Source organism: Capricornis sumatraensis, chromosome 16 (assembly GCF_032405125.1).
Source record: "Capricornis sumatraensis isolate serow.1 chromosome 16, serow.2, whole genome shotgun sequence".
In the NCBI taxonomy this organism is placed as follows: domain Eukaryota; kingdom Metazoa; phylum Chordata; class Mammalia; order Artiodactyla; family Bovidae; genus Capricornis; species Capricornis sumatraensis.
Genome location: NC_091084.1, coordinates 41,175,493 through 41,193,933, shown reverse-complemented (window position 1 = coordinate 41,193,933; position 18,441 = coordinate 41,175,493). Strand labels below are relative to the sequence as shown.

The 18,441-nt window shown below is 37.4% G+C and overlaps 1 protein-coding gene across 3 annotated transcripts in view; it reads right to left on the bottom strand.

Moving 5' to 3' along the window:
• BTBD10 (BTB domain containing 10) overlaps positions 1 to 18,441 on the bottom strand; it is a 74,060-nt gene that overhangs the window by 22,432 nt on the left and 33,187 nt on the right. The gene's annotated exons all lie outside the window — the stretch shown is intronic.

The following is an 18,441-nucleotide window of genomic DNA, read 5'->3' as shown; positions in this document are numbered from 1 at the left end:
TGTGCACAATGCTATTACATGCCAGGACAGAATTAGCTTCCTTAGAATGCTTATGATTTAAGTGCAGCAGCTATACATGAATTATTCCATTTAAACAATGTAAACAATTCAAATGTTATCCCAAATTTAAAATATGAAATAATTAAATGTATCTCAAATACAATTAATAAATGAATGACAGACAATAAATGCTCTAAGATCTCACAAGAAGATGTTACTGTAAATAGCTGGTGAACCTGGCACAAACAAATAGCTAAGATTTTAATAATCAATGTACACTGCAAGTAAGACAACTGATAGGAACAACAATGAAAGAGCCTAACCTAAGGCAGGTGAAAATTTACCATCTTATTAGCAAACAACATAGTTCATCATTTTAAAATGTTAAGTGCTTTTCAGAAACAGGAGAAAGACAGGAATAGAAGGAACTTCATGGCTTCAGCGTAATAAAGACTTAAAATCAAATTGTCTTTTAATACTTAATTGCTCAACATGTTGAATGCTAACTTAACATTTTGGAACCTCAGTTTCCTCATCTATAAATGGTAGATCCTACTGACTTTCTAAGTTTAATATGAAGATTAAATGAAGTATAATCAGTAAACTGACCAATAACGTGCCTGGCACAACAGAATCACCCACTAAATGTTACTTTATTTAATTTTAACAGGCGATGACATTAAAGTTCAAAATCACAAGATTGTGCTGAGTCACATAGAATTTTAGTAGATATGCTCATAACACTGTAAGCTAATCCTTTCAATTTATTCCAGTAGCCTCTTCCATGATGTTACCTTATTGTCCTTCACCAAAACTACATTATTTAAAAATTTAATCTTGATGAGTCAGTGCTCAGGGATCATCTCCTCTGATTTATTAGCTGTAACACTGTTATTTGAGTGGTTTCTTTCATTATGAAGATCGTTATCATCTCACTATAACAGACTAAAAACACAATAAATAAGGCTGACTCTGTATCTACCCTAAGAGTGATTTCTAAAGAAATAAAGGCAATCGACCAGTTTTTATCAGTCATCTGTCTCTCATAAATCTACAGAAAGAAAAAAAAGAACAAAACAACCCTCTATTCCCACCTTCCTTCCAGTGAAAAAGATCAGAGTAGGATCACATCATTGGAACATAATTTTTTTCTTTAAATAGAACAAATCCAAAGATCATACTTTTAAGTTAAAAACCTTACAACAGGAACAATGGAATTTCTGACTCATCTCCTAAAGTAGGAAAAAGAAAGGAATCCACAATAATAGAATAAGCATTATATACTAGAAAAAACCCTCAAATTATTCTAGCTAAGTTTTAAATGTACTAATAAACACATTTTCTAAATATGAATCTAATTGATAACAGATAAGATACAAACACAATTACAACTAACGCAAATGAAGGATAAATGTTCAGTAAGGACCAAGCCAACTGATTAATTGAAAAAGGCTTTCAACTAGACATCTTTATAGCTGAAAGATTAAATACCACTAAGTATTTTGCTTAAATACTGGCTTCATTTCTAAACTGTTTAGACATTAAACAAATGCAAAAGGTGTCATAATATATTCCTGTTCCTTTTTTTCATTCTCAAATGGAATGTACTCTGAATGAGACCTTCAAAATCAGATGTCATGGAAGACTAATTATGTCCTACTCTATTTAATTAAATAATTTTAGATCAGGAAAGCACTCTAAGGGCAAACATAATTAACAAGTGCAAATGAAAATGAGGACAAGCAAGTTCATAGAGGATAACTCTGCTTCATGTTGCATCTAAGAGTTTGGGATACATGAATTGAGAACAGGAAAGGAGATGAAAAGTGTATCAGCCCCAACACCTGCTTCTAGCCAAGACAGAGAAACAAGGACTAAACTTACCTTCCTGTCTGAAACTACCCAAAAGCAAAATAAATGAAACAATGACAAGACATAGGACATTTGGAAAAGAGAGTAATCCCTGGAAGATGAAAAAACAAATCAGATAAGGCAAACCATGGGCTTCCTTGGTGGCTCAGTGGTAAAGAATCTGCCTGCCAATGCAGCAGACATGGATTCAATCCCTGGGTTGGGAAGATCCACTGGAGAAGGAAATGGCAACTCACACCAGTATTCTAGCCTGGGAAATCCCACAGACAGAGGTGTCTGGAGGGCTACAGTCTATGGGGTGGCAAAGAGTTGGACACGACTTAGCGACTAAACAACAACAAAGGCCAACCACTGTCCCAAATTACTACCTTGAGAAGAGTTCTCGAGTAAAACACAAGAGAGGCAAAACCCAGGCAGAAGCTGATGGACTCTGAGTTAAGGATGAGGAGCTGAGAGGTTGGGGACAATAGGTGGCAGGGTTCTAAGGAAAGAGTATACCAGAGAGGGAAGAGCAGCACAGAGAAAACCTCAGCAATCTGCAGAGTCCAGTACTAATTAACACACACATGAGGAAACCTCATTAATGAAGCTGGAGAAACAACGGACTCAGAGAATTAGAGAAAACACTGCCCAGTACTCGCACAGAGCCAGGAAAGGGGCCTGTCCCTCTCTCCCCACAGTGAGGCTAGAAAACCTCATAAAAGGGCACTAGAGGGGGAATCTGTGGCTATGAAGTGGGAAATAATTGAGTACTAAACTAAACTGAGTACTGTCCTAGTCACATCCAACGAATGCTAATAGCAAGATGTGAAAGAATCAAATCGTTTCCAAGTAAGTAAACTAAATCCTAAAATGAAGCTCAAGAAAATTTATAGGAGTACAAAAATATCCATCAGCCAAACAAGGTAAATTCACAATATATGGCATCCAGTTAAAAATTACCAGGCAAGCAAAAAGGAAGGAAAAAACCTCAACTAAAACCAACCCAAATATCTTAAAATAAGAAAATCTTAAAATTAGACACACATCTTAAAATTAGAAACAAAAACATTAAGAGTCATTATAACCATATTCCTCCAAAAAGTTGTGTAGAAATACAGAATATTAAAAAGATACAAATCAGACTTCTAGAGACAAAAATTGTATCTGAGATGAAAAATGCATTCATCTGGAATTAATGGAAGAGTATACATTACAGAAGATTCATGAATTTGAAGACTGCAGTAGGAAATACCCAAATGAATACCCTATTCATTATAGAAGGATAAATTAAGCATAAGTGAGCTATGGGTCAACTTTAAGAGCCCTAATATAGGTATAAATGGAGTCCAAAAAGGAAGAAAGGTGAGGAAAAGAAAAACATTTGAAGAATGTCTTGAAATGTAATTAAAATTACAAACCCACAGATGCAACATGCACAACAAATCCCGAACACATTTTAATAAAAAATAAAACCCAAAATGATAACGGCTAGCAACCTAAGATTGTTATATCCTGTAAAAATATCTCTCAAAAATAAAAGGGAAATGCATTTTTAGACACACACACAGAAAAAGATGAATGAATTAATCATGAACAAATCTGCACTACAAGAAAATTTAAAGAACATCCTTTAGGCAGAAGAAAAAAATAACTCCAGGTGAAAATATGGTATTGTTAATTGTTCAGTCATGTCCAACTCTTTGCAACCCCATGGATGGCAGCCCATGGACGGACAGGCTTCTCTGTCCATGGGATTCTCCAGGCAAGAATACTGGAGTGGGCTGCTGTGCCTTTCTCCAGGGGATCTTCCCAACTCAAGGATTGAACCTCCAGGGGATCTTCCCAACCCAGGGCTTGCTAGCAGATTCTTTACCATCTGAGCCTACACAAAGGAATTAAGAATACTGGAAATAGCACAAAGTTTGGGAGGAGAGAAACAGAAGTACAATATTATAAGGCTCTCATATGACACAAGAATTATTTAATATAATGAAGGTAAATAGTGATAAACTAAAGATGCATATTAAAAGCTTTAAAGCAACCACTGAAGTACAGAGTCAAAGAATTATAGTCACTAAGCCAATAAAGGGGATAAAATGAAATCATAAAAAAAGACACAATCCAAAAGAGGGCAAAAGGTGAGGGGAGGATAGGGAAACAGGAACAAATGGGACAAACAGAAAATAAACAGCAAGATGACAGACTTAACCATATCTACAATCACATTAAATGTACATGGTCTAAGCCATAAAAGGTAGAGATTATCACACTGGATATAAAAACCAGACCCAAAAAACAGTATGCCCCATCTACAAGAAGCACACTTTAAATATAAAGGTAGAAAGAGGTTCAATATAAAAGGATAAGGAAAGACAAATTATGCTAATCCTAGTTAAAAGAAAACAAGAATGGTATATTAATATCAGACCAAGTAGACCTCAATACAAAGAATATTACCAAGGCAGTTTATAAGAATAAAGGGGTAAATTCACTGGGGTCTCCTGCACTGCAGGCAGATTCTTTACCAGCTGAGATTCTTTACCACCAGGGAAGCCCTTAAGAGCACTTAACAGTCCCCAAAGTTCTTCTGCCTTGTAACAGAGCTTCAAAACACATGAAGCAAAAAAAGGAATAAAATTACAAGGAGAACTCCACAATTATTGTAATGGATTTCAACATCCCTCTTAAAATATTTAACAGAACAAGCAGACAGAAAATCAGTAAAGATGAGTAAGATTTGAACAGCACTATCAACTGGCTTAACCTAGCTGACATTTACAGAACATTTTATCCAACAAGAGCAGAAAACTCATTCTTTTGATATGCACATAGAACATTTATCAAGACAGACCATATTCTGGGCAATAAAACAAGTCTTAATACATTTCAAAAAAATTCATACAAAATATGTTCTCTGATTACAAGTGAATTAAAATTCAGTAACAGAAAGATACCTGGAAAATTCCCAAATATTTGCAATTAGATAACATCTTTGTAAATAACCCATGGAGCAAAAAAGAAATTAGAAAGGAAAAGAGAAAATTTTGAAGGGAAAAAGCCCAATGAATCAAAATTTGTGGAATGGCATGATATTATAGCACTAGTTAGGAAGCAAATTATATCTTTAAATGCCTATGATAGAAAAGAAGAAAGGTCTAAGAAAAATTACCTCAGTTTCTACCTTAAGGAACTAGACAGGGATTTCCCTGGTGGTCCAGTGGTTGAGAATTCACCTTGTAGTGCAGGGGACACAGGTTTGATTGCCTGGTCAGGGAACTAAGATCCCACATGCTGCGGAGCAACTAGGCCCTAAAGCCACAATTAGAAAGGCAACATGCGGCAACTACTGAGCCTGCAAGCCACAGCTAAGACCCAGACCCAAAGCAGTTGAATAAATATTTTTTTTAAAGAAACTAGACAAAGAACAAAATAAACCTAAAGAAAGTAGAAAAAATTATTAAAGAATAGAGTGAAAATCAAAATAATAGAAAATAGAAAAAGAATTGGGAAAAAAAATCACTGAAAACAAAGGCTAGTTCTTTGGAAAGGTCAATAAAATTGATAAAATAACTAGCTAAACTGGGCTTCCCTGGTGGCTCAGAGGGTAAAGAATCTGTCTGCAATGCAGGAAACCTGGGTTTGATCCCTGAGTCAGGAAGATTCCCTGGAGAAGGGAATGGCTACCTACTCCAGTATTCTTGCCTGGAGAATTCCATGGACACAGAAGCTGGTGGGCTACAGTTCATAGGGTTGCATTCCAGAAGAAATAGATGGAATGAACAATTCAATGTCTATTAAAGAATTTGAATTTGTAGTTAAGAACTTTCCTTCTAAGAAAATTCCAGGCTGAAGTGGCTTCACTGATAATTCTACCAAGCATTTAACATAGAAATAATAGCAATCTTACACAAAATCCTCTAGAAACTAAAGAAAAGATAATATTTCTTAACTCATTTTATGAGGCCAGCATTACCCAGATACCAAAACCAGAGAAGGATATTACAAGAAAACTATAAACCTACAACCTTCAGAACATAGATTCAAATATGTTCAACAAAATTTTAGTAATTTGAATACAACAATATACAAAACTGTCAAAACATCATGATCTATAGATTTTTGTATCAAAAATGCAAGATTGGTTAAATATTCAAACATCAATCAATATAATTCACCATATTAACACATTAATGAAAAACTTGTATCTCAATATGCAAAGAAAATACATTTAACAAAATCCAAAATTCAGTTCTGATTTTAAAAAACAAATAACAACAAAAACCCTCAATAAAATAGGAATACAATGGAATTTCATCAGCTGGATAAAAGATATCCATGGAAAACCTACAACCAGCATTATACTTAGTGGTCAAAGACCAAATGCTCTCCACCTAAGACCAGGAACAAGACAAGGATGTCCACTTGTACCATTTCTCTTCTCCCGCATACTGAAGAGTCTAGCCAGAGCAATATGGCAAGAAAAAGATATAGAAACCATCCAGATTATAAAAAGAAGCAAAACTGTCCTGATCTACAGAGAAGATAATCATCTTTTATAGACTCTAGTACAAAAAAGTTACAAGAACTGAAGAGTGAGTTTACTATGGTCATAGAAGATCAATATTCAAAAGTAAACAATATTCCTATATACTAGCAACAACAAACAATCAGAAATCTAAATTTTAAAACAACATCATTTAAAAAAGCAAAACCTGAAATGACCTAAATGTTTATGAACAGGCGACTGGATAATAACTTGTGGTATACCGTACAACGGAATACTACTCAACAACAGAAGTACGAACTACTGATGCAAGTTATGACAGGGATCACATACAAAATTATTAAGCTCAGTGAAAGAAGAGAAATACCCTTCCTTCCCCAAACACGGTACATTTGTATCAGACTCTAGGCAATACCAACTAATGTCTTGTGTCAGAAAACAGATTGGTGGTTTGTCCAGGCATGGAGTATGGAAGTTCAAAGAAGGAGGAAAAGCTTACAAAGGACCCCAAGGAAACTTGCATGTGATCGATTTGTTCACTACCCTGATTGTGATGAGGTTTCCTAAGTGCATACATACATCAAAACTTACCAAACTATACACCAAAACTGGCCTCTTCGCCAAACATAGCCCAATTAAGACTACTCTTCCAGGAAGCTGATACTTAATCATTTCAATTACACACAAGTAAAAAAAGCCATGCCTTTCTTCTCCTATTAAATTATAAATTATCTTTCACAAAACTACATAGATTCTTGCATCCGCCTCTTAAAATGGTTCCTGTTCTCATGAAACCACAAGTTTTTATACCATCAGACTACCATCTCCAACTACCATCTCCAACTGATTACCACTTGAAAATCTCACAGATCAAATTTACTATCTAATAATGTTAATACAGAACTCAAATAAGAACCCTTAATCATGAATCCTCTAAGATCACAATTTTTATTAACTAAGAAATAATGCTTCCAGCCAAGAGCCCATGCACCACAGGAGAAGTTACGGCAATGAGAAGACCATGTGCAACTAGACAGTAACCCTCCTCATCACAACTAGAGATACCCTACATGCAGCAACGAACACCCAGTGTATCCATAAAAATAAATAAAAATTTTTTAAAAAAAGAATACTTCCAGCACCTGTAGATATGTAAACAAACCTATCTTAAATACAAACCCTAATATTTTTTTTGCAAAAAAAGTTTCACTTTTAAAATTTACAACTTTATGAGCTTCTGACTTCATCTTATACCAACTTTCATTTAACATAAAAATCAACAGGCAGTAAGTCTCTCCAAAAGTTTTTAAATCTTACTAAAACAGTCACCCTCAGAAGCAAGTATCTATTTATATCAAACTTTGGAATATTAGTTTCATATGAATTTACACATGTGACTTTGCCACCTAATTTGTTAAAAAATTCTATATATATATACAACTTCCAATGATAGACAAGTTCCTAACAAAGAGAAATATTAGAGTCTCTATCATTTTGTACAGTGAAATGATCGATTCCTACAGGGGTTGGGGGTAATAAAACTAAAGTAATATATAGAGAGATATTTTTAAATTCAAAAATATTTCAAAGTTTATAACAAAACCCATGCCACTCTCAGAATGGATAATGTGTGGCACATAGATACAATGGAATACTACTCAAAAATTTAAAAGAAAAATGAACTACTGACACGTTCAACAACGTGGTAGATATCTCAAACGCATTATGCTCAATGAAAAAACCCAAACCCCAGAGTTTACATACTATCTGATTTCATTTACATATTATTCTCAAAACAGCAAAATTACAGTGATGGAAAACAAATCAGAGGTTGCCAGAAGTTAGGGACGGGGAAAGGGTAACACTCTAAAGGGGCAGCATGAAAGTTTCTTCATGGTGATACAAAGTTCTGCATCCTGATTGTAGTGGTAGTTACACAAATCTGTATGTGATAGAAACATCAAGGAATAAATACCAGAAAAAGAGTACATATAAAAACCGATGTCTATAGTCAGTTACAGAATTGTATCATTGTCATTTTCCCAGTTTGATACACTTAAGTGAGATGTTATCATAGAAGGAAGCTGGATGAAGAGTACCCAGGAACTCACAGTACAATTTTTTTTAACTTCTTATAAAAATTTTTAACAATAAGTTTAATAAACATAAACAAAAAGGCAAAAGACAACGTAGACACAGAAAACAAAAACCCTATAATCAATAAATTCAGTTCAGTTCAGTTGCTCAGTCGTGTCCGACTGCTTGCGATCCCATGAATTGCAGGCAGGCCAGGCCTCCCTGTTCGTCACCAGCTCCCGAAGTTCACTCAAACTCATGCCGATCGAGTCGGTGATGCCATCCAGCCATCTCATCCTCTGTCGTCCCCTTCTCCTCCTGTCCCCAATCCCTCCCAGCATCACAGTCTTTTCCAATGAGTCAACCCTTCGCATGAGGTGGCCAAAGTACTGGAGTTTCAGCTTTAGCATCATTCCTCCCAAAGAACACCTAGGACTGAGCTCCTTTCGAATGCACTGGTTGGATCTTGCAGTCCAAGAGACTCTCAAGAGACTTCTCCAACACCACAGTTCAAAAGCATCAATTCTTCGGCGCTCAGCCGTCTTCACAGTCCAACTCTCACATCCATACATGACCACTGGGAAAACCATAGCCTTGACTAGACAGACCTTTGTTGGCACAGTAAGGTCTCTGCTTTCGAATATACTATCTAGGTTGGTCATAACTTTCCTTCCAAGGAGTAAGCATCTTTTACTTTCATGGCTGCAGTCACCATCTGCAGTGATTTTGGAGCCCACAAAAATAAAGTCTGACACTGTTTCCCCATCTATTTCCCATGAAGTGATGGGACCAGATGCCATGATCTTCGTTTTCTGAATGTTGAGCTTTAAGCCAACTTTTTCACTCTCCTCTTTCACTTTCATCAAGAGGCTTTTGAGTTCCTCTTCACTTTCTGCCATAAAGGTGGTGTCATCTGCATACCTGAGATTATTGATATTTCTCCCAGCAATCTTGATTCCAGCTTGTGTTTCTTCCAGTCCAGCGTTTCTCATGATGTACTCTGCATATAAGTTAAATAAGCAGGGTGACAATATACAGCCTTGACATACTCCTTTTCCTACTTGGAACCAGTCTGTTGTTCCATGTCCAGTTCTAACTGTTGCTTCCTGACCTGCATATAGGTTTCTCAAGAGGCAGGTCAGGTGGCCTGGTATTTCTATGTCTTTCAGAATTTTCCACAGTTTACTGGGATCCACACAGTCAAAGGCTTTGGCATTGACAATAAAACAGAAATAGATGTTTTTCTGGAACTCTCTTGCTTTTTCAATGATCTAGCAGATGTTGGCAATTTGATCTCTGGTTCCTCTGCCTTTTCTAAAACCAGCTTGAACATCTGGAAGTTCATGGTTCACGTATTGCTGAAGCCTGGCCTGGAGAATTTTGAGCATTACTTTACTAGCATGTGAGACGAGTGCAATTGTGTGGTAGTTTGAGCAGTCTTTGGCATTGCCTTTCTTTGGGATTGGAATGAAAACTGACCTTTTCCAGTCCTGTGGCCACAGCTGAGTTTTCCAAATTTGCTGGCATATTGAGTGCACCACTTTCACATCATCATCTTTCAGGATTTGAAATAGCTCAACTGGAATTCCATCACCTCCACTAGCTTTGTTTATAGTGATGCTTTGTAAGGCCCACTTAACTTAATGCTATTACCAAGTTCAGTTCAGTTTAGTCACTCAGTCGTGTCTGACTCTTTGCGACCCCATGAATTGCAGCACGTCACGCCTCCCTGTCCATCACCAACTCCTGGAGTTCACTCAAACTCACGTCCATCGAGTCAGTGATGCCATCCAGCCATCTCATCCTATGTCGTCCCCTTCTCCTCCTGTCCCCAATCCCTCCCAGCATCAGAGTCTTTTCCAATGAGTCAACTCTTCGCATGAGGTGGCCAGAGTACTGGAGTTTCAGCTTTAGCATCATTCCTTCCAAAGAAATCCCAGGGCTGATCTCCTTCAGAATGGACAGGTTGGATCTCCTTGCAGTCCAAGGGACCCTCAAGAGTCTTCTCCAACACCACAGTTCCAAAGCATCCATTCTTCAACGCTCAGCCTTCTTCACAGTCCAACTCTCACATCCATACATGACCACTGGAAAAACCATAGCCTTGACTAGACAGACCTTAGTCAGCAAAGTAATATCTCTGCTTTTGAATATGCTATCTAGGTTGGTCATAACTTTCCTTCCAAGGAGTAAGCGTCTTTTACTTTCATGGCTGCAGTCACCACCTGCAGTGATTTTGGAGCCCCCCAAAATAAAGTCTGACACTGTTTCCACTGCTTCTCCATCTATTTCCCATGAAGTGATGGGACCAGATGCCATGATCTTCGTTTTCTGAATGTTGAGCTTTAAGCCAACTTTTTCACTCTCCTCTTTCACTTTCATCAAGAGGCTTTTTAGTTCCTCTTCACTTTCTGCCATAAGGGTGGTGTCATCTGCATACCTGAGGTTATTGATATTTCTCCCGGCAATCTTGATTCCAGCTTGTGTTTCTTCCAGTCCAGCGTTTCTCATGATGTACTCTGCACAGAAGTTAAATAAGCAGGGTGACAATATACAGCCTTGATGCACTCCTTTTCCTATTTGGAACCAGTCTGTTGTTCCATGTCCAGTTCTAACTGTTGCTTCCTGACCTGCATACAGATTTCTCATGAGGCAGGTCAAGTGGTCTGATATTCCCATCTCTTTCAGAATTTTCCACAGTTTACTGTGATCCACACAGTCAAAGCCTTTGGCATAGTCAATCAAGCAGAAGTAGAGGTTTTTCTGGAACTCTCTTGCTTTTTCCATGATCCAGCAGATGTTGGCAAGTTGATCTCTGGTTCCTCTACCTTTTCTAAAACCAGCTTGAACATCTGGATGTTCATGGTTCACATATTGCTGAAGCCTGGCCTGGAAAATTTTGAGCATTACTTTACTAGCATGTGAGATGAGTGCAATTGTGCATTAGTTTGAGCAGTCTTTGGCATTGCCTTTCTTTGGGATTGGAATGAAAACTGACCTTTTCTAGTCCTGTGGCCACAGCTGAGTTTTCCAAATTTGCTGGCATATTGATTGCAGCACTTTCACAGCATCATCTTTCAGGATTTGAAATAGCTATAAACAAATGTATCCATAAAACAAGGACAGGAATTTTTTAATTAAGAGAATGGAAAAGAGTTCTTAGCCATTTTTAAAAGTTAGAAGAAGGCTGAAAGAAAAAACTGGTGATAAAGGAAATAAAAAATGAAAGTGAAAGGGTGAGAATAGAGGAAAGTGAAAGAGAAAACGTGAAGTCGCTCAGTCGTGTCCGACTCTTTGCGACCCCGTGGACTGTAGCCCGCCAGACTCCTCTGTCCATGGGATTCTCCAGGCAAGAATACTTTAGTGGGTTGCCATTTCCTTCTCCAGGGTATCATCCCAACCCAAGTCTCCTGCATTGCAGGCAGACGCTCTATCCTCTGAGCCACTAGGGAAGCCCTCAATAGAGGAAGACACTCGATATTCAAATAATATATGTTCCACACAGAACAGAGAAAAGAGGTGGGTTATCAAAGAAATAATACACGAAAAATTTCCAAAAATAAATATTACCAGCACTGCTGCTAGAAAATATTGTAACAAATACACAAAACTAAAATATCTACAAAGTGAGCGGTACTCACTTATGTATGAAAGTGAAAGTGAAGTCGCTCAGTCGTGTCCGACTCTTTGCGACCCCGTGGACTGTAGCCCACCAGGCTCCTCTGTTCATGGGGTTCTCCAGGCAAGAATACTGGAGTGGGTTGCCATTTCCTTCTCCAGGGGATCTTCCCAACCCAGGAATCGAACCCATGTCTCCCGCATTGCAGGCAGACGCTTTAACCTCTGAGCCACCAGGGAAGCCCCACTTATGTATGGTCCCCTTATATATGTATGGTCCCCTTATATAGTATACAGATGGGAAATACAACCTTATATGATATCACTTTCCTGTTTTGAGGAATTATCTTTAAATACTTCCAGCAACATCATATCCTGGTGCATCTTATTAATGTTTGCTGAATTTAGCTGAAATTTCAGGATATATAACATCTAAGCATTTCCCATATCAACAGTTTTTTCCTTGTCAAATATTTCCATGTATATGTATTTGTGTCTGTAGAGATACAGATATGAAGCTTTACAGTTTACGAGGTGTTTTAAACATTTACTCTTTTAAAAATGCATCATTTTTCTTAAAAACAAGGTAAGCATCTTTGTAAATTTCATATTAGATGTTTCCATCCATTTTTTAATTAGTCTGTCCATATTAAAGAAGCAATATTATTTTGAGGGAAGAAAAGGTGTTTCTATTACTATGTTCTATATTATGTTTTAGATTTAACTAAACCATTTAAATGAACTTATATTAATATATTTTAAGCAATCAATTTGCATATGATTTTTATGTTAGGTGAAGAGTTTGCAAAGCCAAATTCAACCCATTATCTCATTTTATAAATAAAGTTTTATTAGAACACAACCATGCCCATTAATTTACATATTGCTTATGGTTGCTCTCATTCCATAATAGCACAACTGAGTGATTTTGACAGACTCTGTAGCCCACATGACCAAAAACATTCATTATCCAGCCTTTTACAGAAAACTCTGCTGATCCTCACGTTAAGTGTCAGCAACTGTGATGACATAAGAAATGCAATTAAACTTTTAAATCTATTTTCAACAGGTTTAATGCAAATTTCTCTCCCTTCCTTTCCCTTTTCTTTCAGTTTGCCTTTTCTATAAGCTTTTTGTTCTTCTTAATTTATGGTCAGTTTCCCAACAAAAACTAATCACTGAAAAGGCAGTTCTCAACTGAAGAAGGGGCTATGCTCTAAAAGGCCATCTGTTAGTATGTTGTTTGATGCATACTGTCCATCAATATTTTAAACCATACTTAAGTCCCAGATTTTCCCCTCCTCCCCTGCCGCCAAAAGACAACAAATATAGCTCAAGAAAAGTTTTAATACTAGTTTTTCTCTTCTTAAAATCTCACTGTCAGACACGTCAGCAACTCTACACAAGCAGTAGCAATAGCAAGGGAGCCTTATATACTGTTGTATGACTACTCTAAGAGTATCTTTGCTTTGAAGTGAAATGAAGACCTAGATCCTAAGAACTCTGACAGAAAAGGAACTCTTTTTTTTTATATGAAAAGATATTTATTGATATTTCAGGGCAATTTTATAGCCTGAAAAGTTCCAGATACTCATTTTTTTCCCCCCCAAGCTTTTTCTAGATTCTATAGATTCCTCTGTCTAGAAGGATTAACTGATTTTTTTAAAGCACTGTCACTGGAAAAGGAACTCTTATTGGTCAAAAACATTTAACACTTTACTATCAAGGTAACTGTCAGCTTTCCTAACTGACAAAAATTATTTTCATGCGGACAGTGACAGAGGTTTCTTTTGACTTTAAAATAAAGGTTTCTTTTGACAGAGGTTTCTCAGATTTTGAACTTTTTTAATAAAGGAAGATGTTGCTAGGAAAGAACCTCTCCAAAATGATGAGTCTCTGAAAAGAAGTCATCTAATTGTTACATTGCTAATTTTTTTACTTCTAAAAAATAATCATGGTTTTAATTCATCAATAAAGCATTAGGTACTTGCAACATACAACAATTATACTCCATAATAACTAAAATTATTCTTACTCCCTCCTCTAGCAATGCTTCTAAGTTTTATCATGCAGTCATTCTACCAAATATTCACTGAATATCTATTATATGCTACTTATTATTCTAGCCATGGTGGACATAAATCAGAAAGTCTCTGCCCTTAAAATTTATACATTCAAGTGTACAAAAACACAGAACATATATAATAAATATATTAAATATCATATGCTGGTAAGTGCCATGAGGAAAAATAAAGCAGAGTTAAGAGGACAGAGTCATCATTTTCAGGTGAAAGGTTCTATTTCACACAGTGGTCAAAGCAGCACTCTCAGAGGAGAAGATGTCTGAGCAAAAACAAAGTAAAACATAAAACTATGAGACTGAGGGAAGGGTAGATAAAAAAGATCTTGTGCCAAAAGCAATCCTTGGCTTTTTAAAGGCATTCAGGAAGGCTAGGACAGCTGGAGCACAGAGAGCAAGAAGGACAGTATTAAAAGATGAGCTCAGAGATAAGACTAGGACCAGATTATGAAAGACCTTCAAAGAATGTTCAAAGCTTTTCTGTTTTTGATCTGAGTGAAATAGGTACCAATAAAATTTGAATTACATGATCTAACTTATGTTAGATGAAGCAGACAAAGAAAGAAAGAAGGTAACAGTAGGATCAGTGACCATTTTGGAGGCTACTACAAATAATCCAGGCGACAGCCAAAGTGACTTGGATCAAGGCTGTAGCAGTGAACATGACAAACACTGGACTAGACTATATATTCTGAAGAACGAGACTTTGGAATTTGATAGATTAAAAGTAAGAGGTGAGACAGAGGAATCAAGGATGACTCTGATTTTGGCCTGAAAAACTGAAACATTTCAGATTCTGACTTATTTTCCCACATTAGAATAACAGTGGGAGGATTAGGTTTGAAAAGTATAAATGCTTTTTACACACATTAACACTGAAATGCTTATTAGACATCCAAGTGGAGATATCAAATATGGAGTTAGATATACAAGTCTAAAGTATAGGGAAAAGTCCAGGTTAGAGATAAAAATTGGGGAATTAAAAACCATTATACACTTTGTATTTTCAAGCCCTACCATAGAAAATTATATAATATTTCTGAAAAATTGATAATCACTATGATCACATAACCAAATAGGAAAAGGAGTATGTCAAGGTTGTATATTGTCACCCTGCTTATTTAACTTATATGCAGAGTACATCATGAGAAATGCTGGACTGGAAGAAACACAAGCTGGAATCAAGATTGCCGGGAGAAATATCAATAACCTCAGGTATGCAGATGACACCACCCTTATGGCAGAAAGTGAAGAGGAACTAAAAAGCCTCTTGATGAAAGTGAAAGAGGAGAGTGAAAAAGTTGGCTTAAAGCTCAACATTCAGAAAACGAAGATCATGGCATCTGGTCCCATCACTTCATGGGAAATAGATGGGGAAACAGTGTCAGACTTTATTTTTGTGGGCTCCAAAATCACTGCAGATGGTGACTGCAGCCATGAAAGTAAAAGATGCTTACTCCTTGGAAGGAAAGTTATGACCAACCTAGATAGCATATTCAAAAGCAGAGATATTACTTTGCTGACTAAGGTCTGTCTAGTCAAGGCTATGGTTTTTCCTGTGGTCATGTATGGATGTGAGAGCTGGATTGTGAAGAAGGCTTAGAGCCTAAGAATTGATGCTTTTGAACTGTGGTGTTGGAGAAGACTCTTGAGAGTCCCTTGGACTGCAAGGAGATCCAACCAGTCCATTCTGAAGGAGATCAGCCCTGGGATTTCTTTGGAAGGAATGATGCTAAAGCTGAAGCTCCAGTACTTTGGCCACCTCATGTGAAGAGTTGACTCATTGGAAAAGACTCTGATGCTGGGAGGGATTGGGGGCAGGAGGAGAAGGGGACAACCCAGGATGAGATGGCTGGATGGCATCACGGACTCGATGGACGTGAGTCTGAGTGAACTCCGGAAGATGGTGATGGACAGGAAGGCCTGGCGTGCTGCAATTCACGGGGTCGCAAAGAGTCGGACACGACTGAGTGACTGAACTGAACTGAACTGATGATCACAGATCACACACAATCATGATCACAGACTTGCCATGCAAAGAGGCTTGTGTAACTCTATGAAGCTATGAGCCAAGCCATGCAGGGCCACCTACGACGGACAGGTCAAAATGAAGGGTTCTAACAAAATACAGTCCACTGGAGGAGGGAAGAGCAAACCACTTCAGTATTCTTGCCGTGAGAACCTCATGAACAGTATGAAACAGCAAAAGATATGACACCAGAAAACGAGCCCCCCCAGGTTGGAAGGTATCACTATGCTACTGGGGAAGAGCAGAGGGCAATTACTAACAGCTCCAGAAAGAATGAAGAGGCTGGGCCAAAGCAGAAATGACACTCAGCTGTGGATATGTCTGGTGGTGAAAGTCTGGCCTTGGAGTATAAAATGAAGTAGGGCAAAGGCTAATAAGAGTTTTGTCAAGAGAACATGCTGGTCATAGCAAACATTCTTTTCCAACAACACAAGAGATGACTCTACACATGGACATCACCAGATGATCAATACTGAAATCAGATTGATTATATTCTTTGCAGCCAAAGATGGAGAAACCCTATACAGTCAACAAAAACAAGACGTGGAGCTGACTGGTTCAGATCATGAGTTCCTTATTGAAAAATTTAGGCTTAAATTGGAAAAAGTAGCAAAAACCACTAGGCTATTGAGGTATGACCTAAATCAAATCCCTATGATTACACAGTGGAGGTGAAGAAACAATAGATTCAAGGGATTAGATCTGGTAGACAGAGTGCCTGAAAACCTATGGAAGGAGGTTCCCAATATTGTACAGGAGGCAATGACCAAAACCATCCCAAAGAAAAAGAAATGCAACAAGGCAAAGTGGTTGTTTGAGGAGCCTTTACAAATAGCTGAGAAAAGAAGAGAAGCAAAGCGCAAAGGAGAAAGGAAAAGATATACTCAACTGAATGCAGAATTCTAGAGAATAGCAAGGAGAGATAAGAAAGTCTTCTTAAATGAACAATGCAAAGAAATAGAAGAAAACAATAGAAAGGAAAAGACTAGAGATCTCTTCAAGAAAACTGGAGATATCAAGGGAACATTTCATGCAAGAATGGGCATGATAAAGGACAGAAACAGCAAGGACCAAGCAAAAGAGATTAAGAAGAGATGGCAAGAATACACAGAAGAACTGTACAAAAAAAGGTCTTAATGACCCACATAACCATGATGGTATGGTCACTCACCTAGAGCCAGACATCCTGGAGTGTGAAGTCAAAGCTAGTTGAGGTGATGGAATTCCAACTAAGCTATTTAAAATCCTAAAATATGATGCTGTTAAAGTGCTGCATTCAATATGCCAGCAAATTTGGAAAACTCGGCAGTGGCCACAGAAATGGAAATGTCAAGTTTTCATTCCAATCCCAAAGAAGGGTTATGCCAAAAAATGTTCAAACTATTATACAACTGTGCTCATTTCACATGTGAGGAAGGATATGCTCCAAATCCTTCAAGGCAGGCTTCAGTAGTATGTTAACCAAGAACTTCTAGATGTACAAGCTGAATTCAGAAAATGCACAGGTACCAGAGATCAAATTACCAACATTCGTTAAACTGTAGAGAAAGCAAGGGAATTCCAGAAAAAAAAAAGTCTGCTTTATTGACTATGCTAAAGCCTTTGACTGTTGTGGATCACAACAAACTGGAAAATTCTTCAAGAGATGGGAATACCAGACCACCTTACCTATCTCCTGAGAAGCCTGTATGCAAGTCAAGAAGCAACAGTTAAAACTGGATATGGAACTGAACTGATTCAAAATTGGGAAAGGAGTATACAACGCTGTATACTCCTTTATTGTCACCCAATTTATTTAACTTCTATGCAGAGTACATCATTTGAAATGCCAGTCTGGATGAAACACAAGCTGGAGTCAAGACTGCCAGGAGAAATATCAACAACCTCAGATATGCAGATGATACCACTCTAATGACTGAAAATGAAGAGGAACTGAAGAGCCTCTTGATGAGGGTAAAAGAGAAGAGTGAAAAGCTGGCTTGAAACTCAACATTCAAAACAGTAACATCATGACATCTGGTCCCATCACTTCAGGGCAAATAAAAGGGGACACAGGTCAGATCTCTGTGGAACTAAGATCCTGCATGTCTTTCAGTTTCAGAAAAGAGGAGGGGAAGAGTTCCTTTTTTAAGACCTAGGGAGCATCTTTTTCTACTAAAAAGTAAAACCAATAGAAAAAAATATATGAAGTACAAATACAATACTTAGTTTTAGAAATATTTATCATGACCATGAATATTTTAACAAAGCTTACTTTCACAAACCAAGATTCTAGAGAGA